Source organism: Pongo pygmaeus, chromosome 19, assembly GCF_028885625.2.
Source record: "Pongo pygmaeus isolate AG05252 chromosome 19, NHGRI_mPonPyg2-v2.0_pri, whole genome shotgun sequence".
Classification (NCBI taxonomy): domain Eukaryota; kingdom Metazoa; phylum Chordata; class Mammalia; order Primates; family Hominidae; genus Pongo; species Pongo pygmaeus.
Genome location: NC_072392.2, coordinates 56113201 through 56129795, shown reverse-complemented (window position 1 = coordinate 56129795; position 16595 = coordinate 56113201). Strand labels below are relative to the sequence as shown.

The window sequence follows — 16595 nt, the reverse complement described above, 5'->3', positions numbered from 1 at the left end:
ATGGATCATTCCCTAACTTCAAAATTTTTTCATGATGTCAACAACCATCTCTTTAATATGACATATCATTGAGCTTTAGGCTTTGCTGATAATCTTTGAGGATACCTTATGAACTGCAAATATATTTTATAGAATATTTCTTTTTTTATGTGATGGTGCTAGTACATATTTGTTGTGTTGCTTAGTAGACGTATTAAGTGTTTCAGAATACACATAATTTATATTTGTTTGGCTTAATTCAACAGATACTTGAATACCTACCAAGTATAAGGCACTATGCCAGCACTGCATAGCTTTCCTTGAAGAAGAGCAATTACTGCCCTTCAGGAGTGTATAATCTAGTAGGAGAAATAAAATATTTACATGAGTTTTACATGTAGGAAACTGAATGAAAACTAAGTGTCAAAATAAATATAAACCCAGTACCATGGGTAAGGAGAAATCACTGGTTTGGGAATAATTGGGTAAAAGGTTTAATGAAAACAAGTTAGCGTTTTAGATGGGGCTTGAAGGCTTGTGTGCTGTATTATACACCATCTCCATAGTATTCATTGTTATGGCTAATCATCCATAATTTATCTTACTAAAAATAATCAAAATCTGATTTCCATCTTGCCTGTTAGAGTGACAATAAAGTATAATTTGTTTCTTTTTTCCAGTTGAGAAGTGATTATTTTGTTTATCTCTTTCTTCCAGGAAAACATTTAAAGTTGATGATATGTTATCAAAAGTAGAGAAAATGAAAGGAGAGCAAGAACCTCATAGGTAAGATAACCTATCAGTTTACATTAAGTGATATACTTTAGGAAAGAGGAAAAATTACAGTGATCATTTTCCTAGTGATCACCTTGATATAAGGAGTTAGAAGGAATCTTAGAGGTCAGTCAGTTTGGTCCAAACTCACACACAAGTCAGAAATTAATTTCTGTAGCATTACTGGCAGGGAATACTTAAGCTGTGGCTTGAATACCTCCAGTGTGGTTGTGTTTATTATTGTTTGTCTTTATTACCAGTTTCTTCCATTTTGAGCGAAACCTCTGACTTCAGCCGTTGGTCTTAGCTCTACCACCTGATTTAAAGAGGGATACTCACATTTATAGTATATGTGCTAGGTACCGTGGCAGGGACTTCACAATATCACATATCTTGTAAGTTATTCTCAAATATGAGAGGGGTTCTCTTTTTTCCATCTTTTTCTTCTCATTTAAATCTGTCAGGCAACATATTCACAACTTTTATTTCATATTTGAAATATGTTTCTCACGTAGTTTCAGAAACATGAACATTTGGACAGAATCTACTTATTGTACGTTATCAAATATATACCTAGAACGAATCCCTAAATATTCTGACTGGTCTAATATCTGTCTACTCTAGATAGTATGCTTCTATTTATTTTTTGATATTTTTGATAGAAAATTGAATAGTCTAAAGAGAAACAGCAGCTTGGGTGGTGTTTGTTCATTCATTAACTACCTTTAGAGAGAACGCAGAACTAAAAATATTAGATTCTTGAAAAAATAGAGTTGGAAAATTTGTCACAATGCATTTTTCTTTTCCTTCTAGTTTTAAATCACAGCTTACGAATTTAGATAGGATATACACTTAATGATGCATCATTTATGCATCTCATTGTTTTCCCATTGTTCTGTTGACTGGTAAAAGACTTCCTTTTTTTCAGTTTGGCTTCCTTATATTTAAAGTTTGGCTTTGGAATTAAGTGATTTTTTTACTTGGATTGTAAAATGATATTTTTTATTTTATATCCTGCAATCTTGTGGGGTTGAAGTATAATTTATATTTCCATGTCTAGGCAATCCTGACTTGTAAATAAACTGTGATAGTCCATTCTAGAAGCTGAGATCCTGAATTGTTACCTGTTATATCTGTTAATGCCCGGGGAGGACCCTATAAGATAGAACTGAGAATATTCCCAGTGCACACACATTTTTCTTTACTGGAATTTATATTCCAGATTCTTGTGTGGTCATCCACCCTAGACAGAGCTCTTGGGATCCTCAGGGCCTTTTTTACTTAAAATACAGACTGTAGTAAGATCCTGGTCTGACCTCCCTGCTGCTTTTCTCCTGCCCACATTAAAAGTTTGCCCTATAGTCATTTCAGGGTTCAAGTGAGAAGGAAGCATGAATCAACAACAAGAACACTTGACTCTTTTCTTCATCTTCCTCATCAAGGTTTACCTTCACTACTAAACCCTATTACTATCTCATTGTGACATTGGGTTTGAAATTACAGAGCTTCCCTAAGTAAGAGTGTGTGGGAGATACATACTGTTCAATTCTCTCTGAACAATTGTTTCCCCAGTAATTTTGTTCCTTTTCACCCGGTGGGTTCAATAGCAACTCAAAGATTAAAATCAGAGGGTTACATAAATTCCTGCTCGTAGTTTTGGAAGAGAATTTTTTCAGTCTTTAGGGTTTAGCTAGGACCAGTGAGTTGACCATTTAAGCCTCTCAAGATTCTTATGAATGTCTCAGTATTGCTCCCAGAGGCACTAAGATGAATTAAGAAAGTGTATCATTTTAAGTTTACTGCTAAGACCCTACATTATTAACTTTCTTTAATCTATTTCTTTTTTTTTGAGATGGAGTCGTGCAGTGGTGCTATTTCAGCTCACTGCAACTGCCACCTCCTGGATTCAAGCAATTATCCTGCCTCAGCCTCCCAATTACCTAGGATTACAGGCGCCTGCCACCACACCCAGCCTCTTTTTTTTTTTTTTTGAGACCAAGTCTCCTTCTTGCTGAGGCTGGAGTGCAGTGGCGCGATCTTGGCTCTACAGCCTCCACCTCCCGGGCTCAAGCGATTCACCTGTCTCAGCCTCCTGAATAGGTGGGAATACAGACGTGCACCACCACACCCAGCTAATTTTGTATTTTTAGTAGAAACAGAGTTTCACCATGTTGGCCAGGCTGGTCTTGAACTCCTGACCTCAAGTGATCCACCTGCCTTGGCCTCCTGAAGTGCTGGGATTACAGGTGTGAGCCACCAAGCCTGGCCAATTTTTGTATTTATTTATTTATTTATTTTGAAATGGAGGTTTGCTCTTGTTGCGCAGGCTGGAGTGCAATGGCGTGATCTCCGTTCGCTGCAGCCTCTGCCTCCCGCGTTCTCCTGCCTCAGTCTCCCAAGTAGCAGGGATTACAGGTGCCCGCCATCACACCCAGCTAATTTTTTCTTGAACTCCTGACCTCAGGTGATCTGCCCACCTCAGCCTCCCAAAGTGCTGGAATTACAGGTGTGAGTCACTGCGCCCAGCCTCCTTTAATCTATTTCTTATTTCAAATTAAGGTAATCTTATTTTTCTCCTAAACCTATCACACAGGGTTGTAAGAAGGACCCTAAACACCAGTATATGATGCCAGCAGTATAAATATTTGCTTCTAAAATCTGTTGTCAAATTCTTAAAAGATAACACAGGCCGGGCATAGTGGCTCACACCTATAATCCCAGCATTTTGGTGGCTGAGGTGGGTGGATCACTTGAGGCTAGGAATTTGAGACTGCCCTGGCCAACAGGGGAAAACCCTTTCTCTACAAAAAACACACAATTCAGCCAGGCGAGGTGGTGTACACCTGTAATTCCAGCTACTTGGGTGACTGAGGCAGGAGAATCCCTTGAACCCGGGAGGCAGAGGTTGCAGTGAGCTAAGATTGTGCTACTGCACTCCAGCCTGGGCAAGATGTGACTCTGTCTCAAAAAAAGAAAAAAGATGATAAATCTTTGTTGTTCCATAACATTAGTTAGTAGAAGTTAATATCTTAAGTCATACACAAAAGTATCTCTCCTCCATTTATATTCTTTTTTTTTTTTTTTTTTTTGAGACGGAGTCTCGCTCTGTGACCCAGGCTGGAGTGCAGTGACGCGATCTCGGCTCACTGCAGGCTCTGCCCCCCAGGGTTCATGCCATTCTTCTGCCTCAGCCTCCCGAGTAGCTGGGACTACAGGCGCCCACCACCTTGCCCGGCTAATTTTTTGTATTTTTAGTAGAGACGGGGTTTCACCGTGTTAGCCAGGATGGTCTCCATCTCCTGACCTCGTGATCCACCCATCTCGGCCTCCCAAAGTGCTGGGATTACAGGTGTAAGCCACCGTGCCCAGCCTTTTTTTTTTTTTTTTTTTTTTTTTTTTTTTGAGACAGAGTCTCCCACTGTTGCTCAGGCTGGAGTGTAGTGGTGCGATCTTGGCTTACTGCAACCTCCATCCCCCAGGTTCAAGAGATTCTCCTGCCGCAGCCTCCCTGGTAGCTGGGATTACATGCATGCCCTACCACGTCTGACTAATTTTTGTATTTTTAGTAGAGACAGGGTTTCACCATGTTGGCCAGGCTGGTGTCAAACTCCTGACCTCAAGTGATCCTTCCACCTTGGCCTCTCAAAGTGTTGCAATTACAGGCATGAGCCACTGTGCCCAGCCTTCTTTTTCTAAGAGACAGGGTCTTGCTCTGTTGCCCAGGCTGGAGCACAAGTGGCTGCTCACTGCAGCCTCTAACTCCTGGCCTCAAACCATCCTCCTATCTTAGCCTCTTGAATAGCTGGGACTACAGGTGCATACCACCATGCCTGGCTAATTTTTAAATTTTCATAGAGGCAGGATCTTGCTATGTTGCCCAGGCTGGTCTCAAACTTCTGGCCTCAAGTGATCCTTTCAGATTGGCTTCCCAAAGTTCTGGGATTACAGGTGTGAGCCACCACGCCTGGCCTTTATTTTCTTTACAGAAGGTCTGATATGATGCCTTACATCCTTTCCAGCTCTTGTTTCTGGTACTCCAGTTTTGAATTTTTCATGGATTTTGACCAGGCACTAAGGCTGATTAGAATAAGTCTCTTGCCTTTGTGTGGTTGTATATGCTAGCAGGATTCTAGGGATTCTTATGCTGTCCTACCAGTTTTGGAATTATCTTTTTTTGGTTGCTGTTTTTTTGAGATGGAATGTAGCTTTGTCGCTCAGGCTGGAGTGCAGTAGCATGATCTTGGCTTACTGCAACCTCCTCTTCCCGGGTTCAAGCAGTTTTCATGCCTCAGCCTCCTGAGTAGCTGGGATTACAGGCATCCGCCACCACGCCCAGCTACTTTTTGTATTTTTAGTAGAGACAGGGTTTTACCATGTTGGTCAGGCTGGTCTTGAACTCCTGACCTCAAGTGATCCGCCTTCCGTGGCCTCCCGAAGTGCTGGGATTACAGGCGTGTGCCACCGTGCCTGTCCCCAATGTTGGAATTCTCTGGTAACAACTCTTGAGTGCTGAGTGCATCTCCATGGACTAAAATGCATCATGAAAAGATTTTTAAATCTGAGTTGCTTCCAAGTGTTTACCAGGGCCAAACGAAGCAAAATGTCACTTCTCTCTTGCCCTTATTCCTCTTCTATTCCTGGTCTTCTGTTAGTAGCTGGAGAAAAATCCCCTCAAAGGATACCCGAATTAGAACTTTTATTAGGGTTATTTTCAAGCATATATTTTTATTTTTTGAGACAAAGTCTTGCTCTGTCACCCAGGCAGGAATACAGTGGCATGATCTTGGCTCACTGCAACCTCCCCCTCCCAGATTCAAGCAGTTCTCGAGCCTCAGCCTCCCCAGTAGCTGGGATTACAGGCACCTGCCACCACACCTGGCTAATTTTTGTTTTTTTTTTGTTTTTTTTTTCAGTAGAGACAGGGTTTCACCTATTGGCCAGGCTGGTCTCAAACTCCTGACCTCAGGTGATGCACCTGCCTCGACCTCCCAAATTGCTGGGATTACAGGTGTGAGCCACCATGCCTGGCCTTATTTTTATTTTTTGAGACAAGGTCTTGCTTTGTCACCGAGGCTGGAGTATAGTGGCACAATGATAGGTCACTGATGGATTGAACTCGTGGACTAAAGGGATCCTCCTGCCTCAGCCTCCTGAGTAGCTGGGACTACGGGCATGTACTGTCGCACCTCACTAATTTTTTGAATTTTTGTAGCGTCAGGGTCTCTCCATCTTGCCCAGGCCAGTTTTGAACTCCTATCCTTAAGTGATCCTCCCACCTCGACATCCTGAAGTGCTGAGATTACAGGAATGAGCCCCCATGCCCAGCCTCAATTTTTTTTTTTTTTTTTTTTTGAGACTGAGTCTCGCCCTGTTGCCAGGCTGGAGTGCAGTGGCACGATCTCAGCTCACTGCAACCTCTAACTCCTTGGTTCAAGCAATTCTCCTGCCTCAGCCTCCCGAGTAGCTGGGATTATAGGCACGCGGTACCACGCCCAGCTAATTTTTGTATTTTTAGTAGAGAAGGGGTTTCACCATGTTGGCCAGGATGGTCTCGATCTCCTGACCTTGTGATCCACCCACCTCAGCCTCCCAAAGTGCTGGGATTACAGGTGTGAGCCACCGTGCCCAGCTCATTTTTATTTTTAGTAGGTTGATAAATCAATGTGCCTTTTTTGACTATGTATTTATTTATTTATTTTTGAGACGGAGTCTTGCTTTGTTGCCCAGGCAAGAGTGCAGTGGTGCCATCTTGGCTCACTGCAACCTCCGCCTCCTGAGTTCAAGCTGTTCTCCTGCCTCAGCCTCCTGAGTAGTTGGGATTATAGGCACACACCACCACACCCGGTTAATTTTTGTATTTTTGGTAGAGACGGGGTTTCACCATGTTGGTCAGGCTGGTCTCGAACTCCTGACCTCGTGTTCTGCCCACCTCAGCCTCCCAAAGTGCTGGGATTACAGGCGTGAGCCACCGCGCCCAGCCCCTTTTGTACTTTTTGTAGAGATGAGGTTTCACCATATTGCCCAGTGTGACCTCGAACTACTGTGTGATCTGCCCACTTTGTCCTCCTAAAGTGTTAGGATTACAGGCGTGAGCCACTGCATCCGACCTATTAAATTATTTTTAAGAGAACTATTGTATTAATGATTTTTTCCTACTTTTCTATTTTGTACATTTAGCTGCATTTAAAAATCTTTAGGCTGGCCAGGCATGGTGACTCACGCCTGTATCCCAGCACTTTGGGAGGTCAAGGCAGGCGGTTCACTTGAGGTGAAGAGTTCGAGAGCAGCTTGACCACCGTGGTGAAACCCCATCTCTACTAAAAATACAAAAAATTAGGCCAGGTGCAGTGGCTCACGCCTGTAATCCCAGCACTGTGGGAGGTCAAGGCAGGCGGATCATGAGGTCAAGAGATTGAGAGTATCCTGGCCAACATGGTGAAACCCTGTCTCTAGTAAAAATACAAAAATTAGCTGGGTGTGGTGGCACGTGCCTGTATTTCTAGCTACTCGGGAGGCTGAGGCAGGAGAATTGCTTAAACCTGGGAGGCGGAGGTTGCAGTGAGCCGAGATTACACCGCTGCACTCCAGCCTGGCTACGGAGTGAAACTCTTGTCTCAAAAATAAATAAATAAATAAATAAATTAGCTGGGCATGGCGGTGTACACCTGTAATTTCATCTACTCGGGAGGCTGAGGCAGGAGAATTGCTTGAACCCAGGAGGCGGAGGTTGCAGTGAGCAGATATCGCACCACTGCACTCCAGCCTGGGTGACAGAGGGAGACTCCGTCTCAAAATAAATAAATAAATAAAATCTGTAGACTACCTCTTAGGTTGGTTGTGTGTTTTTCCCACCATTAATAAGATCTGATGTTTTCCCTTTTTTTTTTTAATACATTTTGCCTTGACTATAAGCTTTGAAGTTGTTTTCAAATTGTCATCTTTTCAGTCTTGAGTTTTTGTTCTTTTTTCAGAACCTGGCTATACATTTCTTTTTGCATACTTACTCTTGAAGGTGCCTCATCAGTTGCCGCTTGAGCGTATCTGATTCTTAAAAATTTGAATATTCAAGAACAAATTGTAAAAATATTCCTTGTATAATTTTTGGTTTTGTAGTAATTCCTTTGTTTTCTTCACAGTACTTCTGCAGAGTGATCCATTTATAATTAATAGACACACACACATCATCCACTATTCAGCTTTATCTTCTCATTACAAAGTGCGTCTAACCCCTATATTTTGAGATCCTGGATTTCAGAATATTGGACTTGATGTAGACACGAGTTTCTCAGCTTTACATATCATAGGATAAAATGTATATGACAAAAGTTGAATAGCTAACATCTAACTATAGAAACCAAGTAGATTATCAGACTTGTCCTATTTTGAGGTAATACTGCCATGCCCTTAAAATGAACCCTTATTCCTGCCGCTAGCAGATTCATGTATATAAATTAAAGGCACTAATCTTGGTCTCCTCTTGTCATAAAAACTACTTCCTCTGTGGGATCTGGCTGTTCTTAAAATGGGAGGCTCTTCCTTGAATTAGATTTCAAAGTGTTAGTCTCTTATGAATTAGCTTAGCATCATTTTCTGTAGACTGTATCAGAACTGTCAGATGTTTGTGCTTGGAATGCTGAAATTTGCATCTCAAAATTTCAAATTCTCTACCTGATTTCTTGTTATCATGTGTCTTACTTCCTGAGAAGATACAGGGAGCACATCACATAGATGAACTAAGTTTCTTATATCTTATTCTGGTCATCTAAACTAGATTTTTTTGTGGCCTAAAACCAAATAGTCCTGACCAACCTTACATGTTTCTTTTCCTCCCGTTCATCTGGTCCAGCCTAATCAATTAAGATGTGGACAAAGTAGCTGCAAGAGAGGGGAGAGGGAAGGGAGAGAAAACTTTGCCCTTTTCCTTGGAACAAACTACCTATGGGAGGGATCCTTGGTACACTTTATTCTAGGTACATATCAGAGTGTTTACTTTTTTTTTTTTTGAGACGGCGTCTCGCTCTGTTGCCCAGGTTGGAGTGCAGTGACGCAATCTCGGCTCACTGCAACCTCCGCCTCCCAGGTTTAAGCGATTCTCCTGCCTCAGCCTCCTGAGTAGCTGGGATTACAGATGCCTGCCACCACGGCCAGCTAATTTTTGTGTTTTTAGTAGAGACGAGGTTTCACCACATTAGTCAGGCTGGTCTCGAACTCCTGACCTTGTGATCTGCCCGCTTCGGCCTCCCAAAGTGCTGGGATTACAGGCGTGAGCCACTGTGCCCAGCGAGAGTGTTTACTTTTAGGTGAGGAAGGGGAAATCATGCATAGCAAGTCACATTCCCAATGTCACCTTTATTTATTATTTATTTATTTATTTTTGAGACTTGCTCTGTCACCTAGGCTGGAGTGCAGTGGTGTGATCTTGGCTCACTGCAATGTCCGCCTCCCAGGTTCAAGCTATTCTTCTGCTTCAGCCTCCTGAGTAACTGGGATTACACGCAGGTGTCACCACGCCCAGCTAATTTTTTGTATTTTTAGTAGAGACAAGGTTTCACCATGTTGGCCAGGCTGGTCTCCAACTCCTGACCTCAAGTGGTTCCCCCTGCCTCCTTCCCAAAGTGCTGGGATTATAGGTGTGAAGTCACCGTGCCTGGCCCCAATGTTCCTTTTAAAATTGGTTAATTGAAATTTAGAATTCTTTCTTAAAGTCTGGGTATGGTGGCTCACACCTGTAATCCTAGCACGTTGGGAGGCCAAGGCAGGTGGATTTCCTGAGCTCAGGAGTTTGAGACCAGCCTGGGCAATACGACGAAACCGCTCTCCACTAAAAAATACAAAAAATTAACTGGGCATGGCAGCATGTGTCTGACTCCCAGCTATTCAGGAGGCTGAGACAGGAGAATGGCTTGAACCCTGGGAGGCAGAAGTTACAGTGAGCTGAGATCACGCCATTGAACTCCAGCCTGGGTGACAGAGCGAGACTCCAGCTCAAAAAAAAAAAAAATTCTTTCTCACAACGAAACACTAGTATAATAATGGCTGGTTGGCTGGGCACAGTACTCATACCTGTAATCTCAGCACTGGGAGGCCGAGGCGGGTGGATCACCTGAGGTCAGGAGTTCTAGAACAGCCTGGTCAACGTGGTGAAACCTCATCTCTACCAAAAATAGGAAAATTAACCTGGCATGGTGGCGGGCACCTGTAATCCCTGCTACCCAGAGACTGAGGCAGGAGAATCACTTGAACCCAGGTGGGAGGTTGCGGTGAGCTGAGATCATGCCACTGCACTCCAGCCTGGGCTACAGTGACACTCCATCTCAAAGAAAAACAAAACAAAACAAAGCTGGTTATACAGGCTATCCTATGTAAGGTATAATGTACCATTTAAACTGTCTCAAATCACCTGTGGTGAAAGATCATTTTGTTTATTTGTTAATTTTCAGTGTGTTGTTAGTAGTATTCTCAATTTCTTGAGTTGTTATAGAATGGTAAGATTTTTCCTAATGACCTCAGTTTGTAGACAACATTTTAAGTAACACTGACTTAAAATATTCTCTGGGGTAAATAAATGTAAGATCTTTCTGGCATTTCAGAGTTGGAGCTTACCCTCACACTTCTCAGAAAAATAATGTAAATAATACTAATAGTACTGCAATGTAATGGGCCATCATTCCTGACCTTTAAATTTGTATTACTCTAGGAGGACATTATCTTATGAAAAAAATTTGTTTGGTCACTTTCTGTAAGACACTGCTAGGTGCTAGGGACACTAATAAAATGATGTGTATGGAAAAATAGTGGTAAATAAGAGTGCTTGTAAAGGGATAAAGTGGTCATTTAGCTCTTGATTGATTGGGTTTAGTGTCTTTGTAGAAGAGAGAGAATTTTGCTGGATACTTTATTACTTTCTGCAAGCCTGACTGGGCACAGTGGCTCATGCCTATAATCGCAGCACTTGGTGAGGCTGAGGTGGGATGATCACTTGTGCCCAGGAGTTCATTACCAGCCTGGGCAACATAGCGAGACCCTGTCTCTAAAAGAAAAAAAAAATAATAGAATTAAAACCTTAAACAGGCCAGTCGCAATGGCTCACACCTGTAATCCCAGCACTTTGGGAGGCTGAGGCAGGTGGATCTCTTGATCTCAGGAGTTTGAGACCAGCCTGGGCAACATGGCAAAACCCTGACTCCACAAACATGCAAAAATTAGCCAGGCGTGATGGTGCATGCCTGTAGTCTCAGCTACTCTTGGAGGCTGAGGTGGGAGGATCATTTGAGCCTGGAAGTTGGAGGTTGCAGTGAGCCTAGATTGTGCCACTGTACACCAGTCTGGGTGACACAACGAGACCCTGTCTGAAAGCAAAAAACAAAATCTTAAGCCTCACACTGTGAGACAAAATATCCTCGTTTTATAGATAACAGACCACAGCGAATAAGTGGCACCAGAATTCAAACTTGGATTTTCTGACTCTATAAATTCGATTCTATTTTCATATGTAAGGCCTTCGTAGAACAAGTAATGAGAACCATTTCAGCAGTTAGACAAAAGATTTGGTAGTTGGGGTCTCAGTAGATGTGGAGAAAGGAATGATAGATAAAAAGATTCTTGTGAAAGTTAATCTGGACTTAGTATGTAGGTTTAATTGAAGCAACAAAGTAGGATAGATTTGTTGTGACTGGTGGATTATCTTCTAATGTGAGAATTGTAGAATATTCCTCTTTCACTTATGTTTTGGGTTTTAGCTAATTCTGCTATGTAAGGTAGTATTTATGGAACTTTTCCTAGGATAATGCTGTCTTTTTAGTAAAATAGCATGTAGAAATTATCTGATTTATGTAAAAATGTTTATAATATATGAGTTGCTTATACAGAATACGTTTTTAAGACTCCTGTTGTATACGATTTTTTGTTTGTTTGTTTGTTTGAGACAGTCTCGCTCTGTCGCCCAGGCTGGAGTGCAGTGGCACAATCTTGGCTCACTGCAGCCTCCACCTCCTGGGTTCAAGTGATTCTCCTGCCTCAGCCTCCTGAGTAGCTGGGACTACAGGTGCATGCCACAACGCCTGGCTAATTTTGTATTTTTAGTAGAGATTGGGTTTCACGGTGTTAGCCGGGATGGTTCTTTTGATCTCCTGACCTCGTGATCCACCCGCTTCATCTCCCATCCCACCTCATCTCCTGTCCCGCCTCATCTCCCGTCCCGCCTCATCTCCCAAAGTGCTAGGATTACAGGCATGAGCCACCATGCCCAGCTGATACTTAAGTTGTGGTGGTGGTTCTTAGGGTTTTTTTTTGTCTTTTTGTGTTTTGTTTTTTGTTTTTTGAGACGGAGTCTCACTCTGTCGCCCATGCTGGAGTGCAGTGGCGCGATCTTGGTCACTGCCACCTCCGCCCTCCGAGTTCAAGTGATTCCTCCGCCCTTTGAGTTCAAGCGATTCTCCTGCCTCAGCCTCCCGAGTAGCTGGGATTACAGGTGCCTGCCACTGCGCCCGGCATTTTTCTTTTGTATTTTTAGTAGAGACGGGGTTTCACCATCTTGGCCAGGCTGGTCTTGAACTCCTGATCTCATGATCCACCCGCCTCGGCCTCCCAAAGTGCTGGGATTACAGGCGTGAGCCACCGCGCCCGGCCATTCTTAGTTTTTAACTTTATATTTTTGCTTTCTCCCATCCAAGTACCGACCCTGCTTAGCTTTCGAGATTTGGTGCATTCAGAGTGATATGGCCATAGGCACCGGCCCTGTGTTTTCTAACTCTGCTTGGACCCTTATAGTTCTACTCTTCGTAATAATTTTGTCCTCTACTGATAGCATACTTTTTTGTTGTTTGTTTTTTGTTTTTTGTTTTTTGTTTTTTTGAGGCGGAGTCTTGCTCTGTTGCCCAGGCTGGAATGCAGTGATGCAGTCTCGGCTCACTGCAACCTCTGCCTCCTGGGCTCAAGTGATTCTCCTGCCTCAGCCTCTCGAGTAGCTGGGACTACAGGCACACGCCACCGTGCCTGGCTAATATTTGTATTTTTAGTAGAGATTGGGTTTCACCATGTTAGCCAGGATGGTCTCCATCTTCTGATCTCTTGATCCTCCTGTCTTGGCCTCCCAAAATGCTGGGATTACAGTTGTGAGCCGCTGCACCCAGCCCCTAGCATACTTTCTGTACTACTGTTCTAGAAATGCCCTTCAAAATGCCAACTCTGTAGGTGTTTTTTTTTTGAGACGGAGTCTCCCCCTGTCGCCCAGGCTGGAGCGCAATGGCTCAATCTCGGCTCACTGTAACCTCTGCCTCCTAGGTTCAAGCGATTCTCCTGCCTCAGCCTCCTGAGTAGCTGAGACTACAGCCATGTGCCACCATATCCAGCTAATTTTTGTATTTTTAGTAGAGACAGGGTTTCACCATATTGGCCAGGCTGGTCTCGAACTCCTGACCTGGTGATCCACTGTGCCCGGCCCACACTGTAGTTTTTTTAGCAGACAGTTTCATGGCCTACTTCACTAAGTAGATGGAGATATCCCCCCATCTTCCATGGAAATGTCTTTCTTTCCTGCATCTTATTTCTCTATCTTAGAAAAAGAGGAATCCAGTCGGGCTCGGTGGCTCACACCTATAATCCCAGCTACTTGGGAGGCTGAGGCAGGAGAATCGCTTGAACTCAGGAGGCGGAGGTTGCAGTGAGCCAAGATTGCGCCATTGCACTCCAACCTGGGTGAGAAGAGCGAAACTTCATCTCAAAAAAAAGAAAAAGAGGAGTCCTGGTCAAATTTACAGGGCTAACCTCTTCATAATATGTCCTTATTTCCAGTCATTACTTGCTCCTTAGTACTCTTTTGCCACAATGTCTTTCTGTAACTGTTCCCATCTGACTATAAAAATGCCTAGATTGTCACCATCATTTAAAAAAATATATATGCCCTTTACTAGTCCTTAGTGCCCAGCAACTATTTCATTAGTAAATGCCTTATGTGAGGGATCAGTACTACTTTCCTTTGCCCACCATCTGCTCTGTATAGCCCTCCATAATCTGGTGTCTGTACATGTCACACTATGGAAACTATGCTCAGGAAAGTTATGAATGTCTCCTGATAAACAACTGTATTCTGTTTTGCAGTTTAAAGGTACTTCAAAAGCTTATTGATGCTTCTGTTTATTTTATCCCATCCTTATAGTTTTTTTCTATTGTTAATAGATGTTTGTGAAAATAGAAGGAGCACTAGTTCTAGTTCATGCTTTCTTTTGCTTTTCCGTAGCTTCTAAAACTAACAGTGAAAATGATATATTGAAACCGTAAATTATAGCTCTATACCAGATTTGTAATTGTGTATTTCATTGCTATTTGAAGTATAAAGTAATGGTTCTGTATCATTTATTGGGAAGGTTGAATTTCCATAGCTTCAAAATATTCAAATTTTTGCATGGATTTAGCTACCCTTTTCAAAATTTCCTTTTGATGAAGTCATTGACTAAAGCGTCATTAAAACAAAACAAAAAATTCCAAAAACCCTCCAAAATTCCTTTTTAAAGATAGGACGGCATACTTGCTGTTATTTTACAGGTAGAACACTAAAACACAGTAAATTACCTGGCCTCCAACTTGGTAGTCTGATTTTTTCTGCCTTGCTCTGGTGTTTTTGTGGTTTTGTTCTTACTTTTTGTGAGTTGTGGGGGTTTTTTGTTGTTTATTTTTTGTTAGGTGTATAGACACACTTTTGGATGTCATATTTAACAGGGAAAGCAGAGTCATGGGCCTGAATAACAATTGAGTACAAATATTTATAAATTAGTTGAAGTAACTTTGATTTCAATGTTATATTTTAAAGTCTAGGTTATTTTACTACTGAGCGTTAAAATGATAAAATATTTCCTTTTTTTTTTTTTTTTTTTAGCTTGTCAGCTCATTTGCAGCTTACGTTTACTGGTCTCTTCCACAAAAATGGTATGTACTTAAAAGTAAATAAAGTGGCATTTTAATAGCAAGATACCTTTATGAATGTAAAAAAAGTGGGGCTTCTGAGTGTAAATTTATAAAATTATGTTTAATGGAAAAGATGTTGATTCTGATGTTTTTGAGCTTTAAGGTATGAAGGCTAATGATGAAATTTGTTTTTGGTGGGGCGGTGGGGCAGTCTTGCTCTGTCGTCCAGGCTGGAGTGCAATGTTGTGATCTTGGCTCACTGCAGCCTCCGCCTCCCGAGTTCAAGCAATTCTCCTGCCTCAGCCTCCTGAATAGCTGGGATTACAGGCATGCGCCCCATGCCTGGCTAATTTTTTGTATTTTTAGTAGAGACAGGGTCTCACCATGCTGGCCAGGCTGGTCTTGAACTCCTGACCTCATGATCCACCCGCCTTGGCCTCCCAAGGGGGCGTGAGCCACCACGCCTGGCTAATGGTGAAGATTTTAAAAAATTGTCTTAGAACTTCAATAGGTAAAGAATCTCCTCGGTAGAACCTTTTATGCATAAACATTTTGAATTAATATACTGTGTCATGTTTTTAAAAAACACAGTAAAACAACTGAAATAACCACTATTACCAATGGCATATATTAATATTTTAGATATTATTCAAAGGAAATTATAGAGTATATTACTCCAGTAAAAGCTCAAAGCATGCTGGAAAGAATTAGAGGTGTTTCAAAAATGGAAAAATACGGCCAGGCGCAGTGGCTCACGCCTGTAATCCCAACATTTTGGGAGGCTGAGGCGGGTGTATCGTGAGGTCAGGAGTTAAGGACCAGCCTGGCCAATATGGTGAAACCCCATCTCTACTAAAAATATAAACATTAGCCAGGCATGGTGGTGGGTGCCTGTAGTCCCAGTTACTTGGGAGACTTAGGCAGAAGAATCGCTTGGAGGTTGCAGTGAGCTGAGATTGCGTTACTGCACTCCAGCCTGGGCGACAGAGCGAGACTCCATCTCAAAAAAAAAAAAAAAAGGGAAAATTACTTATCAGCTTATCCATCGTAATTCTGTGTATATGGCATATTTTATTATTATGCAATGGAATAAAACCATTATTAGAAACATGCCAGGTTGGTTGTCTTGGTATCGTTTATTAAGAAACGAAGATTGAAAATGAGTCCTGGTGGGCTGGGCATGGTGGCTCACGCCTGTAATGCCAGCACTTTGGGAGGCCGAGGCGGGTGGATCACAAGGTCAGGAGATCGAGACCATCCTGGCTAACATGGTGAAACCCCGTCTCTACTAAAATACAAAAAAAACTAGCTGGGCATGGTGGTACACACCTGTAGTCCCAGCTACTTGGGAGGCTGAGGCAGGGGAATCGCTTGAACCCGGGAGTTGGAGGTTGCAGTGAGCCAAGATCATCTCACTGCACTCCAGCCTGGTGACAGTGAGACTCTGTCTTAAAAAAAAAAAAAAAAAAGAAAGAAAGAAAGAAAATGAGGCCTGGCCTGGTGGCTCATGTCTGTAATCTCAGCATTTTGGGAGGCTGAGGTGGGAAGATGACTTGAAGCCAGGAGTTCAAGACCAGCCTGGGCAACACAGACCCCATCTCTACAAAAATTAGCCAGGTATGGTGGTATGTCCTGTAGTTCTAGGTACTTGGAAGTCCAAGATGGCAGGATGGTGTAAGCTCAGGAATTCAAGGTTACAGTGAGCTATGATTGCACAACTCTACTCCAGGCTGGGCAACAGAGTGAGACCCTGTCTCCAAAAAATCCCAAATTATTAGACTGGGCATGGTGGCTCACAGCTATAATGTCAACACCTTGGGAGGCTGAGATGGAAGAATTGCTTGAGGCTTGCCTGGGCAACATAGGGAGAACCTATCTGTGGGCAACATAGGGAGAACCTATCTGTAAGAAGTAAAAAAAGATTAACTGGGCACAGTGGC

The 16595-nt window shown here is 42.7% G+C and overlaps 1 pseudogene; it reads left to right on the top strand.

Moving 5' to 3' along the window:
• Positions 1-16595, top strand: part of LOC129016998 (polycomb protein SUZ12-like) — a 52171-nt pseudogene that overhangs the window by 9902 nt on the left and 25674 nt on the right.